The following is a 19123-nucleotide window of genomic DNA, read 5'->3' on the forward strand; positions in this document are numbered from 1 at the left end:
GAACTATGATCTAAAGACTGGCTAATTAAATACCAGTAAGATAACTGAAATTTTGTACCCTTAGACAAACACTCTTGCATTTTCTCCCACCTCCTAGCCCCTGGCAACAACCGTTCTACTCTCTGCTTTTATGAGTTCATCAGCTTCATTGTGGCAATCATTTCACAATGTACACATACAGAAAAACATCACATCATACACCTTACCCTTCTTGTCAATTATACCTCAATAAAGCTGGAAAAAATACAAATAATATCAACAAAGTGTGTTTTTTATTCAGAGATGCTAATAACATTTTTACTATTGCTGTTTCTTATTTAGCAAAAGTTACCTCTAAGAGCATATACTGATATTTCCAGAAAGAAGATACAAACAGTAAAGTAATAAAAATTAAAACGCTACTAATAAGAATAACAACAATAATTAAATAATATGAGTGTACTAGAGGCACAAAGAATATTTATATCTTATATTTTCTGGTTTTCACAACAGTCCTGTCTTAAGCAGAAGAGCTGAATCTTGGGATGACGTAAAAATAAGAAGAATGATTCTGGATTATGAGGATAGCAAAAAAGACCACAGCCTCAAGAATGAGAAAAATACAGCAATTACTTGCTTTGTGCTGAGTTTAGAGACAGTGATTTCTTTATTCTTGGGTCAGGGTGAGAACCTCAAGTCATCCATTTCCTGTACTGCCCTCAAAGGCATTGCCCCTGTGGAACTCCAACTAGTCATTTCTTATGCTTCTAAGGGCCATCAGTCATTTCTTTTTTTAATTAATTAATTTTTGGCTGTGTTGGGTCTTTGCTGCTGCGTGCGGGCTTTCTCTAGTTGCAGCGAGCGGGGGCTACTCTTCGTTGCGGCGCGCGGGCTTCTCATTGCGGTGGCTTCTCTTTGTTGCAGAGCCTGGGCTCTAGCCACGAGGGCTTCAGTAGTTGTGGCTCGTGGGCTCTAGAGCACAGGCTCAGCAGTTGTGGCATGGGCTTAGTTGCTCCGTGGCATGTGGGATCTTCCCAGACCAGGGCTTGAACCTGTGTCCCTTGCACTGGCAGGTAGATTCTTAACCACTGCACCACCAGGGAAGTCCCCCATCAGTCATTTCTGATAGGACAATTTCTACACTTTCATTCAGGTACTGTTCATCCCTCCATCTCAACCATTTTTTTGGCCCCTGTTGAGACTGGATTGCTCCTCTTTCCATGACTGATCTCCAAAGCTTAGCATCTTATTCACCTCTTGTCTAATGCTTTGGGAGAAATTTTTCCAAATCTGCTTTACCCCAAATTCATGAGGTGTGGTGTCAGCCAGCCTGGTCTCATACTTGAATTATTCAAATTGAGCCAATTACTTTTGCTTTTTTTTTGAACGTGATACATAGTTTTAATGACTGAAGATCATTCAAACCCACCATGATTAAAATTCCACAAGACATATCATCTCCATAATACTACGTGCTCCAACTAAACTGAGAATTATCTTTAAAATTCTATTCTCATGCCACTACTCAGACAAAACCTCTTAGAGTAAGGAACCCACTTCCTGCAGGATTAACATCCCAAAACCTGGGCCTGGCAGTCCAAGCCTTCCACAATTTGATCCCAGGCTTCCTTACTCCTGCTCTTTTATCTGTAGCTTCCACATTACCCAAACTGAATATGTCCTGGCTCATTAGATTAGACCTTCCATCTCTGTGCCTTTATTTGTGCCCTCCCTCTTTCCCAAGATGCTATCTTCTTCCCATGCTTCTAAATTCTATCAATCCTTCAAATATCACTGAGTCAAACTTCCTACAGGCAGTCTCTCTTGATTCCTTTACCCCACGGTGACTTCCCTCTCTTCAGAGATGTTAAAAAATTTATTGGGTGGGGGGGGCATTCATATAATACAATTATGAAGCTCTGCTCTGTTTTGCAAAGTAACTTTTCATGTATATCCATTTCATTTTTGTGCACTAGATTCACTATGTTTCCTTATAATCTTTAGAAACCCTAGCAAATATTTGTTACCTGTTACACAGGGTTAAATTTAGAATTACACAGGTGTTTGCTTACCATTTATTATGCCAAAGTTATGTATATATATATTAGGTATACGTATATGTATTAATTATATTAAAAAGCAGAGTAATGGTGATCTTTGGGAATGAGAGAGAGAAAAAAAAATTCCTGGCCTGAAAAACTATTTACCAAAGAAGCCAGGTCTTCAAGCCTCAGTTTAACCACTTCAAGCCTCAGTTTCCCCATCTGTAAACTAAAGATAAGCATCTTTCATTATACAACCAGTATATAATGGGGCAAAGATTTGAACTAATTTCCATTTGAAAAGTCCCTGCTCTTTGCATTATGCCACGCTGCCTCCCATGGGAATTAGGAAACCTAAATTCTAAACCTACATTTGGCCACCAACCTTCTGGGTAACCTGGGTCAAGTCACTTCACATCCATGACCCTCAGTTCCTGAGTCTTAAAATAAGGAATGCTAGACTACATCAATAGCTTAAAATTTTTTTGAACATGGCCAACAGTAAGAAATAATACTTTAAATTGCAACACTATATATATCTGTACATATACATGCATATGTACAAATACATATTTATACGTACACAATACAAACATTTGTATTAACATTTACTCTGTGAATAGAATCTATTTTCTGTTCTTTAATTCTACTTTATTTCACTTTTTTAAATGCTTATCTACAATCCACTAAACTTGTTTCACAACCAGATCAGACCCCAACCCTAAAACAGAAGACTCTGAAGTCTCTTTTTGCTGTATAGTCTAGACTCTGACTTGCAGCTGAGTGAGAGCTGCAGGGTAGAATCCAAGTCCAAGGACTCAACCTGTCTTCACCTACCTATAAAAGTACAGGTCAGCTAACTGATGAAACCTCGGGCCATGAGCTTTTATGCAAGTTCAACCATCAACATATCCTGTGAACTAGGGCATACTACCTGCATCTAAACCTTTATCCATAAATTGAGAAGAGTGAAAGCTCTCACTGACTTCACAGAATTGCCTCATGGAAAACTCAGAATGTCTGCAGAGCCCTTTGGAAATGCCAGATGACCTCTTTGGAAGTACCTCTTTCAATGCAGCAGGAAATGTTCTATAGCAGAGACCAGCATAAAAGTGATATAGAAAAAAAAAGAAAAAACCATCTGGAGCACATCAATTTCTGACCTCTGGGTCTTTGACAAAATCTGGGTAGATGTTTTCTTCTGGTACACCAGTCTTCAAAAATATATGATTCCTTTATACTAAATGGAAGGGAGAGGTGGAGAAGAGAGGAGAGATGGTCTCTATTTCAGAAAACATGCACAGAATCTCATTAAAAATATACTGTTAAATCTATTATGAATTTTGAAGATCATTCTAATATTTCACAGAAAAACAGGTCAAGTAATTTCTTCAGGTTAATTCAGTTTGTTGGCTCCAGAAGTGGGCTACAATTGAAGGTAGAGTTTCCTATTATGGATGGTGCTTAAGTAAAGGCTGGGTAACCATTTGGTTAAGATGTAGTAAAGAGCATTGAAGCTTACAGTGGTGAGGGACTAGGTATCCTTTAAGGCCACTGATTCATTTGGCAAAAATGTATTTAAAATCATCTATCTTGTGCTGATTACAAAGATGGCTCCAATTATTCCCCTTCCCACATTCGTATCCCTCGCCATGTAACTTTTGCATCTATTCCCATCAAAGGGTGAAGGCTTCCCCCTTCCCACCTCCTTGAATCTGGGTGGATCTTGTGACTGACTTCGGCCAATAGAATATAGTAGATGCAACCCTGTGCCACTTCTGAGCCCAGGTTTCAAGAAGTCTTGTCCTCTTGCAACCCTGACCAGCTACCATGAGAAAAAGCCTGGACCAGCCTGAGTGATGTGTGATCATCACCCCCATCACACCAGCTAATCATCATCCAACCACAAGACACGAAGGTGAGACCATTCTAGACCAGTCAGCCTGTCCCCTTCTGACCAGCCAGCTGACCACAGACACATGAACACAACTCACTGAGATCAGCAGAACTTTATCTACATCAGCAGAACTAACAAACCCCATAGACTTATGTCCAATGATAAAAATAGTTCACCCTTGAACAACACGGGTTTGAACTTCACGGGTCCACTTATACAGAGAATTTTTTCCATGAATATATTGAAATTATTTTGAGATTTGCAATGGTTTGAAAAAACTTGCAGATGAACCTCATAGCCTAGAAATATGGGGGGAAATTAAGAAAAAATTAGGTATATAGATACGAATATGTAAATATTCATGTAACATACAAACTATGTGTTAATCAACTGTTTATGTTATGAGCAAGGCTTCCAGTCAATGGTAGGTTATTAGTAGTTAAGTTTGGGGGGAGTCAAAAGTTATACACAAATTTTCAACTATGCAAGGGATCAGACCCCCTAACCTCCATGCTGTTCAAGGGTCAATTGTATTTACTGTTTTAAGCCACTGAGTTTTGGGGATTTTGATATACAGCAATAGCTACCCAATCAGACGTGGAAATAGACAACATGGAACAAGATGGATGACCCTAAACGTCATTTCCTACCCTAGGAGTAAACGATTCTTTTAAAATTCCAGGACTTATCACCTTTTTTGAGTAAGTACCACCAATATGTGGGTATTTATATCTTTATATTTTTTTAATGAACTAAACATTAACTATAGACAGAATACTCATGAATTCTTCCTGCAGACCAATGAACATGAGCCCGTGTTGTAAAGAACACTGCTCTGGATTGCTTCAGTCCTTCTGTGCTTTTGCAGGTGGCACCATGGTCCCAGCACCTAGGAAAGGCACACTGCCATTCTCTTTCCCTTCTCTCCCCAGACCTGCAGGCTGGGTACCAAACAGCTCCTCAGAGCAGCTTTACCATCCTGGATGTTCTTCACACTTCTGGTGGTGCTGGATTCTCCTGAGCTTTGTCTCCACTTAAAAGGCATTGGTGCACGTCCACACTGCCCTGAAAGGAGACTGGGGCCTGGGAGATGCACATCAGCTGTGGACAGACACTTGCACTTACATCTCCCTTGAACCCAGGAGGATGTACACTTGGCTCTGAATGGTATAATTAAGCAGATGGATTAGAATGTTATGCCTTCTATATCAAACTAGAAATTCCCTCCTTTTTAATTTCAATATTATTCTTCCTATCTTCTGCCCAGCCAAGAACATTAAGTTATTCTCCAAAATGGGCTCTGTGCTATGGCAGCTGAGATAGAGCAGTTATGGGGAGATAGAGATGGAGTGGATAGCCCCTTGAGCTTTCCCACCAAGGCACAGTGAGACAAGTCTGGGGCTGCTCAGGTATCCCTTTTTCTTCTTATTTCCTGGTTCCTGATCTCCTATCTTAGTCTTATTATCCTGGCTCTCTCCAACACTGATTTTTAATGAAATGATGAGGAATTAGATCAATTCTCACTCAGATATGGAAAAAATATCTATCAGTGAGTCTCTTTGCTGTGTCTAAATACGAAGAAATACTTCATATTTTCAGGCAGGGAGAAAGGAGGAAGAAATGGACATGATGGACAAATACACTTTGCCATTTAAGTGAATTCAAATTCACTTGACATTTCTCATATGCTCTGCAAAGGACAGAGCTTGTATAATAAACTTGTTACCAGCCACCTTCCTGCCACTGCCTTTCATGAGTTTGGAAATCAGTCCGCAATGATATTCTAAGCGTTGGAAGTGCAGTTTCATGCAATATTTTACGAGCTAAAGAACTCTAAGCTCTTGAATAAAAGAAGTCAAGAACGATTTGTTGACTACAGACAATTTGTTCATTGATTCGACAAATAATTATTAAGCATCAATCACATACAAATGCGCTATAAGGACTGTTCACTACAGAAAACAAAGCTCTAGAAAGTGGAAAAAAAGGACCCTCCCATCCTCCATTCTCTACTCTAGGAAGACAGCTCTTGGTAAAGGAATATTTATGATACAGATCAGGAAAGGAGCAGGAAATATTTCCTTGGCTTAATAGAATCGGAGTCTTAGTTTAAAAATAAAAATATTAGTAATAACCATAGTAAAAATCTATATTATATAATTATATGATAGGCACTGCTCAACGAAGCTGTATTATTTTTATTAACTAGACATCAGACCTTATTCTAAATGTTTTGGTGGATCACTCATGTGACCATCACAATGAACGTGTGAGCTTTGAGGCAGACCTTCGCATCACACACATATTATATACAGGAAACTAAGGCGTGAAAAAAAGGTTAGTAAATTTCCCTTGCTTACTTTCTTGGTGAATTTATGAATGGAGCCAAGCAGCTTGACCCCAGAGCTTGTACTGTACACTCTAATGGCTACAACATGCTGCCCCCATTCTAGATCCACTTGACCTAAAGAGAGTCAAAGATGTGGTAATAGGAGAAATATTATTTTTTCCATACATCATAACGAAGAGGTTTAAGGAGGAAATTAATCCTCTTAATCCTACAAGTAGAGACATGACTGACTTTAAAGGGTCTAGTGAAAAACCAGCAACAGCTTAGAGAAACAGACTCTTTGATTCTCCACCCACGACCACTGAGGTTTGTAATGGATGTAATGTTTTGAAAAACTATCGCTTTTTCTGTCCAAGATCCAGCGAATATGTAGCAGAGCTAGAAGTTCTTGGGAGCTCATAGCACTGCACTATTCTGCTTCTCAAAAGTGAAAATTAAATAAACACCCTTTTCAGCCCAAGAGTTGGGGAGGAACAAGACTCCAGTTTCGAGAAGAATGCCCTGACTTTCCTACCGGTGACCTGGAACAGGAACAGGACAGTAGATAAGGGAGGAACATGCCAGAACAGAGGAGGAGAGGAGGTCTTTCCCCGCTACCTCTTGAAATTTCTTGTTGATTCTCACTTCAAAGTCTCCGCACACACCAAACTGGGAGCGTCTTCATCAGGGTAAAATATATTGTGTACAACAGAGTTGAGAAAAGAGAAAAGACCTGAATCTAACTCTGCAGAATCTCCCTCAGCCCACATATGGCATCAGTGGAATTCAGAAATTCTTGTGTGTCCTCTGGAATGATTTCGTGTCGAAGGTAATGAGAAAGAGAAAACACAGCTGCTGATGTCCAGAACTGACCCGGCATTCACAACCAGACCTCATTAGTACAAGCTGGTCTGACGCTCAGTCAAGACAATTTGTTCTCCTTTTGATACAGATGATCTTCCAGAATATTATATGAAGTGAGATGGCTCTGAGACCACGATAAAGCAAGACAAAACCAAGGTCATTGTGGAATACAAAACACCTGACATCCCCCTCTCCCTACTTGAGCGACTGCTATTTCCTTACAATCACAATTAATTCTCACCATAATCTCTTCCCTATTGATAAGATTTCCTGAAATGCACAATCATAAAATTGCCTTCGTTTTCTGACAACACCCAATCAAGAAGAAGCCTCTGCTTCCTTAGACCCTTCTCCAAACTACCCCAAAAAAAGCCCGAATTCTGTAATATGTTCTTTCAAGCACCCTTTTACTGAGGCACTCCATGGTTTCCTCATTATAATGAGAAAGAAATCCAACTTGTTCATCAACAAGTGTGTTCCTGCTGGTGTCTAGCTGAAAGACATTGACGGTAGGCAAGGATGGTTGGCAAGATTTCGAGACAGTTGCCATATTTGAGGGTGAAGTGGTTTATCAGCTAGCTTTTGTTGTATACCAACAACAGCAAAAACTTCAATGGCACAATGCAAGTATTTATTGCTCACGAATATGGCCATCAGGTCGGCTGCTGATTTGGGTTGCGCAGGCTCAGACTTCTGGGGTAGCCTGGCTTCTGGCTGACTTAGGCTGGGCTGGGCTGGGCTTAGTAGTCACCTTAGCTCTGTCGCAAGTATGTCTCATCTTCCAGCAGGATAGCTCGCGCGTCATCTCACAGTGATGGCAGAGGAACAGTAGAGCAAGAGGAAACGTGCACAGCCTCTTGAGGGTCTAGGCTCAGAACTAACACACCGTCACTCTGCTTCATTTGGAAATGAAGAAAAGAACCTGCATTTACAACGAGTATCCGACACAAGTCACACAGTTAGATCAGATTGTGGCAGAGGTGGGGAGACATGGGGACTAGACTCCACCTCCTCAGTGAGAGCAACTGAAAAATTGATTGCAAAGGGCATAGACAAAAGGAGAGTCTAGGAATTGGAGCTATCACTGCAGTCTACCACAGGTGGAGCTGAATGATAACTATAACCAGACCTCAAGGGACCTGTAACACCAGGGAAAGTCTTAGAGAATGTACATTCTACGAGGGCAGGAATTTTTTGTTTTATTCGTTGCTGTACCCAGCATCTAGAATTGCTGACTACTAGTAAGCACTTAATAAATTATTTTCAAATCTGACTCAAAGTATTAAGCACATTAAATTACTCTTCCCTGCAATGCTCTGAAAGTAACTCCAGCTTTCCAAAGAACTGGATCCCCAAATAAAACAATAGGTTTTAAGGGAAAACATCATTAGGTTACCAATATCTGGAGGCCAACTCTTCCTTCCAAAGAGCTTACTGTGGGAAAATAGGTGATGGACAGTAGCCAGCTACCACATCTTTAACTTTACTGTAGTATTCACACTGGTCCATGCTTCCCGTGGGCTGTTCCTTGCCAATCACTAAGAATAATAGTAGACTGGAAGTGGACAACTTCTGCCCAATGTGGGGTTCCTCTGATGGGTAAATTTGGCTAAGAGATTCACCCTCAGCCTGGGCAAGATTTTCACAGATCTCCACTGCAGTATGAGGCTTTCTACTCACTCCTCTGCCTCCTCCCTCTGTTCACAGGTGTCACACCTGTATTGTGGCTGGGGGCATTCCTTAAGTCCCTTTGTTCCCTCATCCTTTATCCTTCAGAGACCTTCCCCAGAAGAAACCATGTACACATCGAATCCCGTTTTCGTGTCGGCTTCTTGGAAGACCTGAACTAACCTACAAAGACACAACAGGTCTGTCCTTGGTGGAAAAGCATCAGTTTCCTCACATGATTACCCTAAACATAAGGCTCATCACATGATTATAGAAGCCAAAATTGCAAAAGTCAGGGACAGAATTGTTTTCATTAGAAAGATAGCAACTAACTAGGGAATTCCCTGATGGTCCAGCTGTTAGGACTCAGTGCTTTCACTGTCAAGGGCCTGGGTTCGATCCCTGGTTGGGGAACTAAGTTTCCATGAGCTGTGCAGCCAAAAAAAAAAAAACATAGCAATTAACTAGAGCTCAAGCCTTCATTTATTTGGGGGACTACTTCCAAATAGGGTATTCTTGCTTACTGAGTTTAACTTAGGATGCAATGTCGTTTTTCTTTCTGTCTGTAGTATATGATGTGATTATCCCTTACCCAATAGGGCAAGGCATCACTTTTGCTTTCTCAGAAGCAAAAGGTATAGATGAAAAGTTCATTGCCCTGGGAATCTGCACACCCCTCCCAACTTGCTCTTTACTCAATACTACAGTCTTGCGTAAATCCACTGAACACATCTAGCCCACAAATATCATCTGCAAAATCCCTGCTGCTAGAGACAGCATATCAAAGGAAACTTCCGGCCTCTGATTCTGCAACTTACTAGGAGGCGATAGTAAATTAATCATCTAATACTATCAAGAACTTACCGTTTTGTTCAGTATCCTAAAAGGTAAAAATAGAAAACATTTTTAAAGCAAATTGTTGCAGTGGTAATTTCTATATTGTATTCTCCTGAAATGTGTCCACGTTTGGGGGCGGGGAGGGGCGGGGGACAGGGAGGCAGGTATTTTTCTCAGTACAGGTTCCTCTCTGATTCCTAGGGATTCTCATGTATACAGAAAACCAAGCAGAAAACCTCTGAATTCAGTTGCCAAGTGTTCTGACTCTTCAACAGCAGATCCTGATATTGTATTGGGCCCAAAGTAGCACTCAAGCTGCATTTTCTCTTGAACACCCTCCCAGGACTCAGTACAAGTCTTCAAAACCATTGTACTCAAACCTTTGTTTGAACAAGGTTGTCTTTTTCCCTCATTCAGTCCGCAGTACACCGTCAGGATGAATCCTGCTGTTAGCAAGACAGGGGTCCCATGAGAGGCCATGTTGGGTTCTGTATGTTTAACTTTTTATCCTTTGTGTCAACCAGTTATGTTTCTAAAATATTTCCAATCCCCTGGCTTTGCAGAAAACAAATAACTCTGCACAGCCCCTCTCTTCTGTCATCTCTCATACATAATTATCAAGGGGGAAGATGGCCATCGAGACAGAGCCTGAATGCTGAAGAGGGTGGTGTGGTCAACTTCAGCTCCACCTCGGAGAATCATCTTGCAGCTGTGCGGTGAGACTTTTCCAGTGTGATGGGAACAATGGCATGGCAGCAATACTGCTGCAAGTCAAGATCCTGACTGTGTCATAGGAAGAGCTCAGGGCTTACCATCCTAGCCCAAACTCGGTGAAATGTTTCATGTATGATTTAGATGAGCTAAGATAATTACCTCTCTGGACCTCAGCATCTTCGTCTATGATGAAGCATGATGGTGGGGCAGTTAAATACATGGCTTTTCAAACCAAATCGCAGAGTTTTGAATCTGAGTTTTGCCACTTAATAACCATGTAACTTTGGACAAATCACTTCATTTCTGTATTAGGCAACTTATACTTGTTTATGCTTCACAACAAACAACCCCCCCAAAATCTCAGCAGCTTGCCAAAATGAAGATCTGTGTCTCACTCACGTCACTTTGTCGCTGTGGATCGGCTGTTGTCCTGAGGCTCTGTGGCTCTGTTCCACATGTCTTCCTCATCTATGGATACAGGAGGAGATAGAGCCTGTGTCTTGGCTTCTTAACAGATTATAAGAAAGTGATGAGATTGGGCATGTTCAGGGTGGTACGGCCACAGATTATTGAGAACAGTATGGAGGTTCCTTAACAAACTAAAAATAGAGCTACCGTATGATCCAGCAATCCCACTCCTGGGATCCAGAGAGAATCACAATCCAAAAAGATACATACACCCCAATGTTCATTACAGCACTTACAATAGCCAGGACATGGGAGCAACCTAAATGTCTATTGACGGAAGAATGGATAAAGAAGATGTGGTACATATATACAATGGAATATTACTCAGTCATCAAAAAAAATGAAATAGTGCCATTTGCAGCAACATGGATGAACCTAGAGATTATCATACTAAGTGAATTAAGGCAGACGGAGAAAGACAAATATCATATGATATCACTTTATGTGGAATCTAATTTAATAATGATACAAATGAACAGAAACAGACTTACAGATATCAAAAACAAACTTATGGATACCAAAGGGGAAACACAGTGGGGGGAGGAATAAATCAGGAGCTTGGGATGAACATACACACACTGCTGTATATAAGATGGATAACCAACTAGGGCCAACTGTATAGCACAGGGAACTCTACTCAATATTCTGTGCTAACCTATATGAGAAAAGAATCTAGAAAGAATGAATATGTGTATAACTGAATCACTTTGTTATACACCTGAAACTAATGCAACATTGTTAAATCAACTATACTCCAATAAAATAAAATAAAATGAAAGCAATGACCAGACATGAGATGGCTTTTAAAGAAAATGATTGAAATGAGCCTACGGTCTCTTCCACTGACATTTCATTGGCCTAAGTGATGACATCATATCAATGTGCAAAGAAGTCGATTCCTACCCTAGGGAGGATAAGCAAGTCAAGTAGCAAAGGGCAGGGATCCATAATTTTCCTACCTGGAAGGGGGTAAATAATTGTGTACAAAATATAATCTACCTTCTGCATCTCACTTTCTTCATCTGTAAAATAAAACTGATAATAATAATGCTTACCTTATAAGGCTGTTAGAAAGATTAAATGAGTTTTCATATGAAAACAACATTTAAAATGGTACCTGGGACTTCCCTGCTGGCACAGTGGTTAAGAATCCGCCTGCCAGGGGCACGGCTTCGAGCTCTGGTCCGGGAAGATCCCACATGCCCTGGAGGAACTAACCCGTGAGCCACAACTACTGAGCCTGTGCTCTAGAGCCCACAAGCCACAACTACTGAAGCCCGCATGCCTAGAGCCTGTGCTCCACAGCAAGAGAAGCCACCACAATAAGAAACCCACGCACCGCAACAAAGAGTAGCCCCCGCTCACCACAACTAGAGAAAGCCCGCGCTCAGCAAGACCCAATGCAGCCAAAAATAAAATAAATAAATTTTTTAAATAAATAAAACTGTACCTGGAATAGGGGAAACCCTCACTAAATGTCTGTTATTATGATCCATCCAATAGGAATAATATAACTCTTCCTACCTCACAGAGATGTTTGCGGACCCTGTTATTAGTGGTTTTTTTACAGATACTATGAAAGATAAGATAAGCATATTAAATAGCATATGAAAGTCAGAAACTTTATTACATCAATTGCAGGCAATAATGCAGATGTGTACCCTCTACTCATCTCCATGGAGATGTTCAGTGAGGAGGTTTCAAAAAGGATTATTAACAGCACAGTATCTCTTGGAGACATCATCACCATCAATCGCAGAGTCTATCATTCATGGAGCCTCTATTATGCATGAAGGATGATACTCAGCACAAGAGAAGCAAAGGTAAGATCTAGCCCCATATGCTTACAGCCCAGCTGGAGAGACCTTCTTTATTTATCTGCCTTAACTAAGTACACCACATTAGAGCTACCTGGATGGTGATGCAGGTCATAGATGCTACAAGAGGTCCGAGGGGAAATGATCTGAAGGTGCAGCTTGGGACAGACTTTTCAGATCACAAGATACTTGAACTAGCCCTTTAAGAAAAGTAGGATTTGGGTAACCAGACCAGAGAAGGAAAGGAAAAGGAGAAAAGCAAAAAAGAAGGTAAAGACAGTTTCCCCATTTTCAAGAAAAATTTTGTGCAAAAGATGTTGTCAGTTGAAATAGTGAAAAAAAAGGAGAAACTTAACAAAATCAGGTGCCCTGGCTCCTAGTACCGGGTGGGATTTTCCCCTGGACCCGTGATTTCTTTAGGAACATTTCATCTTCTGCTCATGTATTTGATTTCTTTCTCTCAAGACCCCATCTTTCTTCCTCCATCTGTCTTTTTGCAAGGTTATGTAACATGTGAAATACATTTTAATGCAGTTACTTTAATAATATTTATCACTTACAACATTTATTATGTGCCTTTTAGAGACACATAATAATCCTCATGACACTCAGTGAATTATTTAATATAATCCCCAAAGTCACCCACTATGGGGCCAAGCCAGTATCAGACCCAGGTGTTTTGGCCCCAGAACTTGTGCTCTTTTCCATAACATTATACTCTTTGCCTTTAAAAGTGTGTGTATGTGTATGTGTGTGTGTGCGCGCACGTGTGTAGACACGTAAGCATGTGCTGGACATGTATACGCACATTCGCCTGCTTTGGTGTGGGCACAGGGCCACAGAGAAAGGCCTTCAGTTGATCACATGATTCTTCCCACTTGGCAAATGCTGGTGTGTCAAACCCTAGTTCTTAACCCTGTTGATTGATTACAAGTTGGCTGCTGACTCTGAAGAATACGGGCAACTGTAAGTGCAATTTCCTTGTTAGTTTATTTTAAAGCAACTGGTGTTGTGCCTCATGGTCACATTTTGGAGGATAATGAGCCTACGTGATCTAGGCAAGGGCAGTGGATTGCAGGCAGCCTCCTTGGAAGGTGTAGAGAATCGTTAAGTCTCCAGCGTTTCATCAGAGACAACAGTGAATACCCCAATCATACGTGTGTCAGAGGTTCAATCTCTCTAGTGAGAGCAATTTCGTAACAGCCTAGTGATTCTTGCTGTCACACATCTGCCTTGTGCTCATACCTGGCCGTTTAACATGAACCCAAGATCAGATGGGAGAAGACCCGAAAGTCATTTTTAATATGATTTCTTTATTCCCCATCTCCCTCACCAAGTTCTCAGTGCACATGGGAGTGTGCACATACACACATACGCAAACACAGTCTTCCATAGATTTCTTCACTGTACCAAGACCTCAGAAAGTCATCAAGAGCACCTGATTTCTAATTGGAACCTAATAGAAATCTGTGAAGGGGAAAAAGCAAAGAGGGAAAAAAGAACTAGCCAGGCTCTAGAATTTGAGAAAAAATTTTAGAACCCAGTGCATGAGCTATGCTGACATTTTTCATGTAATTTCAAACTCCTCTACTTATGCAATTTTCTCTCCCTCCCCCTTAGACCACTGCAAACCTATCCATTTGTTTTCATTTGGATTATCACAAAAGCAGAGCCTGATGCAAGGATGTTTGTACAGGCAGTTTATCTGGTAGGTAAACCAAGAGAGGTAGAGTGAGAACCTGGAGAGAGTGAAACAGAAAAGTTAATATAAGGGTGCTATATCAAGTTGACTCCTGTGGGCAACAGGAACTTAATTTTGCTGGGACTTTCTGAGAAACATACAATTGTCAGAAGTGTCAACTAGAAACACAATGGAGCTCCATTGTCCCATTGGTTAATGATTGTCCCAAAGGATATTAATTCAGAAGGCAAGTCCAGGTTTTCAGAGGTACCAGAAAGGCTGAGTGGGTTCCTTGTAGCATCCGCATGACAGTAGCAGAAAGTCCTAGGGCAGAAAGTAAGAAATCCCCAGTGCCGTTGAAGCTTAATTAGGCCATATGAGAAATAAATTTAACAAAGATATCTATCAAAGAAGTCTAACACAGTTTACCCCTTGAACGACATGGCTCCGCTCATGCTCTACATAAATTCTTGCCATCATACAGCCTTCAGGATGGTACTAAGTTCAATCTTTACAAAATACTCAATATGAAATGGTTAGTGAAACAAACTACAGTCTTTGCTGCTGCAACTGGTCCCAAATCCATAACTTACATTCATCGTCTCCTATCTCCACCATCCATTCCAAATATTCCTTACACTCAGCCAGAACATTAATGGATATGTGTGTTCTTTGTTAGGGTATAAACAAAGAACAAAATAAACAAACAAAGAACAAAATAAACAAACCTTTATTCCTGAGAAATTTCAGCCTTTGATCACCTTAGACTTGCCAAGTCATGGTTGCTACACCGTTCATTCATCATTCTCACCAAGTATGAAAACACCAAGAGACACCCAAGTAACCACTGGGTTTCATAGACTATCCTCTCTGCCACCCTATATAGTAATGAAGCTAGGTTCTCTTAAGATTCGGGGTCAATTACAACTCACTGGAAAATTTATTCATCCCCTTGTGTAAACATTTTCTTCTCTGGGAACCAGGACCTCTAAATAAATAACGTCTAAAGATGCATAGATCAAAAGACAAATTTCACAAGTGGGTCACGGGGAACGATTGTGAGAGGGACCAGTTCAACTTTCACCCCATGATTTCTTGACTCAGGTTTCTAATTACTGGGGACACAACATCAGGTGTCAGTTCTTGGTTCAGTGCATAAACTGAATCCTGGAGGAGAGTACTCCAAGCCCACACGGTTTGTCCCCCAGCTCTCAACTTAACTGACCTGTTAATAGGCCATTCCATCCTTCCGGGAGGCCATGGTGAGACCAGTGATTTCCATGGTCATGCTCACCTGTCACATTCCTGGGACTGCACAAATGGTTAAAAAGGCAGACTGAATCCTAGGAAAATCAAATGTGGTTAGGTTGAGTATAAGAGAAGGCATGAGTTATCCTAAAAATAGATAATAATCAGATGAAAGAGATACTATGTCCCTAAAAGTAGAAATTAGATGATAGACTCAGTTAAGGCAAACAACAAAGGTACTTCTGTTTGGGGAATGAAATAAGAGAATAAAAGAGAAATTTTAAATAGGCTTTTCAGAGCACAGCTTACACCCACATCTTGGTTTCTAGCTTTACTTGCCAATGAAAAGAACCAGGGCACTTTGGAGCAATGACAAATTTTAAGACTGCAGCAGAAAACTTACAAGATGATCCTGGAGCATCTTGTCATGTAACACACAATGGGATATAACACACAATGATGGAGTTACGTCAAAAGAATCCAGAAAGCAACTGAAAGAGCTCCCAATGGCCAGAGAAGAAACTGTACAAGAAAATAAAGTAGTATTGGATTATAACCCAAAGGAGAATAAACATCCTTGAGTCCTTGGTGACATAAATGAATGATTGAACAAAGAAATAAATGGGACAGAACAGACAAATCTCCTGTACAGAAAAAGTCCAAATAATTTATCTAGACACTCTGCCCTCAAGCAATGAGAGCATAAACTCCCCCTTCCTTCCACGTGAGCTGCACATAAGAACTTCCTTCCAAAGATCAAAGTATGGAAAGTAGGAAAAAGAGTAACTTCAGAGTGGAGAAATCTGATAAAGAAGCCTAAGGCACCATTGACCACTAAAGATATGTGGTGCCCTGGATGGGATCCTGAAACTCAAAAAGGACATTAGGGAAAAACTAGGGACATCTGAATAAAGTGTGGACTTCAGTTAATAATAATGTACCATTATTGTTTCATTCATTGTAACAAATGCATGACACTAGCATAAGATGTTAATAACAGGGGAATCTGGCTGTGGGGTATATGAGAACTCTCTGTACTAGCCTCACAATTTTTCTGTAAATCCAAAGCTGTTATAAAATAATTTATTTAAAGAAAAAGAATTCTTTTTTAAAAAGGTTTTTCACCAGAGAGGATATAAATGAGAGGAAAAGCACCTGCATTTGACAAAGGATAACGAATGAGGACAAAGACAACTTGGCCAGATTTCCCTCTAAAAGTAGAGTGTGAGACCAAGACTTATATGAGGGCAGTTTATTTGGGAGGCGATTCTGTGGTGCAGGAGCTACAGACGGGGGAGATGGTAAGGCAGATGCGTAGAAAAAGAAATCGCACCATGATTATTGAGAGAACTTCTTTGGGCAATGGAGTCTTGATTCCAACAAGGACTTAAACACATAAGCTGTCCCCAAAGTGTCTACCTGAGACAGAGAGCAAGGGAGTATTTTCCTTCTGGTTCCCATCTTCTCTTTGTCAAATGTTACCCAATGGGGAGTTAATGTTCCCACACTTCCAGGTGTGCACATGCATCGGAATGGCCCAGAGAAGCCCCCGCAGATGTTAAACATGGTGGTGGCAAAGGATCCCCAGGGTAAAAAGGAAAACGTAGGAAGTACAGCTGAAGCAAAATCCTGGAAGTCTAGATTTGCAGCATTTGGTTCCTGTAGCAATGACCAGAGCAAAGACATGGCCTACAAAGATATAGTCAGAAGATAAAGAATATCCAACTCACCAGCATCAAGGTTCCAGATAAAATATCTCTCTTGGGTAGTTCAATGTGTGCAGGGAACAAGGACATTTTTGCCAAGCAATTCATGGCAACTGGGAAGACAGATGGCACATTTTCTTGGCAGGACTGTATCTCCAAGAGAAAGATGAGAAACCAGTAATCATCAGTGGGCCAGTGAGACCCAGTCCTTATTCTATGTTCCTGTGGGAAGGTTAAGCAGAGACCTGTGGGAAAAAGCCTGAGATTACTGCTACCCTCCCAGTCTCTGGCTAACTTGGGTATGAACCCCGAGCACGATTTTAATCCATAGATATGGACAAACCATAAACTCATCCCTGAGAACCTGGGGAAAGCAAAATTAGAAAATAAGGTGGTAGCCAACATTTTTTGTTCACTGAACTCAGACACCAGCCTGTTCTTAAGACTTGTTCGGTTGGAAGTTTGCCTTCTCCACCTTTGGTTCCAATTTTCCATCTAGAGCAAATGTCACTACTGCCTATGCAGCTTTGTTGCAGGATGATGTCTTTCCTTCCACTGTTCTCTCCCTCAAGCCAACACTTTCCAAAGACCAGAGGAAAACTCCCTGTCTCTTCTTGTTTCAAAGCATGCCATCTTCTTTGCCTGCCCCCTGAGTTCCTATTCCCCAATAGGGATGTCCTTCATGGAACAGAGATAACCGGTAATCAATGATCCCAAAGAAAAATCTAAGGTTTCACCCCAGCTCTGTTTATCACCCACTTCCCAGGCTTTTGGTGGAAACTCAGCACTCACAGGCATCCTTCTCCTTCCTTCTGACTGCTATTTCATGTCAGCAGCGTGCGTCCTCACTTTTACAATATTAGAATTACATTTACAAAACTAACAGCCATTCCCAACAAGCAGAATGGAAGGTCTTTCTCCCCCAGGACCAAGAGAGAGAGTTGTGGGCAAGGTCCCCAAAGGACCTTGCCTTGGATTGGTCCTCCAAGAATCCTTTAGGTCTTCTTGCTGCATGATTAATGGCCTCTTCAAAATACAGTCTCATTCCAGGAATCACAAACATAATTGGTTTATCTTACTACTTGATGTCTCCAGGCTTGCCAGCTCTGAGAATCTCCATCTTCACTTAACTCACAAATCTTTGGCTTCCTCTACTAGGGTCACATGACCTCTTCCAGTGGCAGGCCCTCAGCCCAGCAGAGTAACTGTCTTTTGATATCAGCAAGGATCACTTTTGGAGGCTCTCACGAGCTTAACTTTGAAAGTTCACTCTTCTTGTAGTTTCTGTAATCATTATATCAAAAAGACCAGCTGCTCTTTAGTTTGCAGTCTCGACACCATGAAAGCCAAAGACTTCCCAAGTCTGAGGTATGTCAGTCAGGGGTCACTTAGAAACCCAACTTAACAAGATTGCTTTTCTCACTGCATGAGGTATTTAGTTCTTTTTAGCTCTGTTCTGCTGCTGACTGATTGGCAGACAGAATTGTTTCAAGGTTACCTCTGAGGGACTGTATATACCCACGTGCAGCGTGCTTGCTGGAAATCGCATGCGGCAGAATTTTGGTTTAGTTCTTTTTTTTTTTTTTTGCATGTGCTAGACATGAATGTATATATATATTTTTTTATATTTTAGTTGATTTACAATGTTGTGTTAGTTTCAGGTGTACAGCAAAGTGATTTATTTATACATATTCATATATCTATTCTTTGTCAGATTCTTTTCATTTTTACCCAAGCAGATATGAAAAATGTATCATTATATATCTCCATGTTCTTTTTTTAAATTTGGCATCTTATGTTTCATACTTTCCATAATGCTATTAATTATGTACCTCCAGTTTTTTCTGCTTTTTTCTCTAGCTGTTTGCACTTT

This window comes from Neophocaena asiaeorientalis, unplaced genomic scaffold (assembly GCF_003031525.2).
Source record: "Neophocaena asiaeorientalis asiaeorientalis breed wild unplaced genomic scaffold, Neophocaena_asiaeorientalis_V1.1 scaffold14, whole genome shotgun sequence".
Classification (NCBI taxonomy): domain Eukaryota; kingdom Metazoa; phylum Chordata; class Mammalia; order Artiodactyla; family Phocoenidae; genus Neophocaena; species Neophocaena asiaeorientalis.